Source organism: Aplysia californica, unplaced genomic scaffold, assembly GCF_000002075.1.
Source record: "Aplysia californica isolate F4 #8 unplaced genomic scaffold, AplCal3.0 scaffold00581, whole genome shotgun sequence".
In the NCBI taxonomy this organism is placed as follows: domain Eukaryota; kingdom Metazoa; phylum Mollusca; class Gastropoda; order Aplysiida; family Aplysiidae; genus Aplysia; species Aplysia californica.
Window position 1 is genome coordinate 452,083 of NW_004797851.1, and position 999 is coordinate 453,081.

The following is a 999-nucleotide window of genomic DNA, read 5'->3' on the forward strand; positions in this document are numbered from 1 at the left end:
CCCCCGGACACAATTTAGATCATTTAGGAGGCGCTCTGTGTCGATCCTGTCCGTTAGGGCCAATCTGGTCTGAGAGGGATGAAACCTCCCAGCTGTTAGACATGGATACCCGAAGGTAAAAACCTTTCCAAAAGGGGATCAAATGCTAGGCACATTCTGGACCTCGTTGTTCATACAGTTTTACTATTACTGTTCTATGTAACCACCTCAGATTTGGGTACCCACCCCCCCCCCCCCTGGGCAGTGCAACTCCCTGAAGTTGTCTTTCATCATCATCCGGTGCCTTGCCGACTGGCGTGGGCAACCATGGACCTCCACTTCACCTTGTCCTTCGCTGCAGCAACGGTGTCTGTTGTTCTTGCTGCTCCCAACCATGTTGTCATCTTGTTCAGTATCTTTTCCGAAGTTGTCTTTAGGCCTTTCCAAAAGGGGGGAGGGGGGGGGGTCATTGACATGTTCTTAGGCACAGTAGAATTGTAAATGGGCTGATTTATCAATGTCATTGTCATGCCATGATAGGGAACTGCTGCTTTTTTTCCCTCTACTTCTTTTGTATGTTTGTCACACTCTTGTGACCCCCTGTTTCCGGGGTGCCTTGAAAGTCGAAGCAGACTTTGTGCTGTTGAAGCTAGAGAGGTGAGCAGAGTAAGCCTGATTCCCTGTAAAAACTTCTCTGTTAACATCTACCCCTTGGCGCTCATATGACCCTATGCAGTTGTGAGCACTGTAAAACCTCTACTATAACTAACTAAAAATGCGCGTTCCGCCAAGCCAAATTTCCCTCTGGAACAATAAAGTATTATCTTATGTTATCTTAACTTATCTTATCTTACCCTTATCTTATCCTTGTCTTATCTTATCTTATCTTATCTTATCTTATCTTATCTTATCTTATCGTGCATGAGGGTTTAAAATGATATTGTCGCAGTACAGCTTTTTGTCTGTGGATGATGGGGCCTGTGTGTGTCAGGTATGTGCTGAGAGAGCTAACAATTGTGT

General features: G+C 45.2%; 1 protein-coding gene across 1 annotated transcript in view; it reads left to right on the forward strand.

The window, feature by feature from the left end:
- Positions 1-999, forward strand: part of LOC101855746 — a gene marked incomplete at its 3' end in the record, with an annotated part of 59,554 nt that overhangs the window by 39,457 nt on the left and 19,098 nt on the right.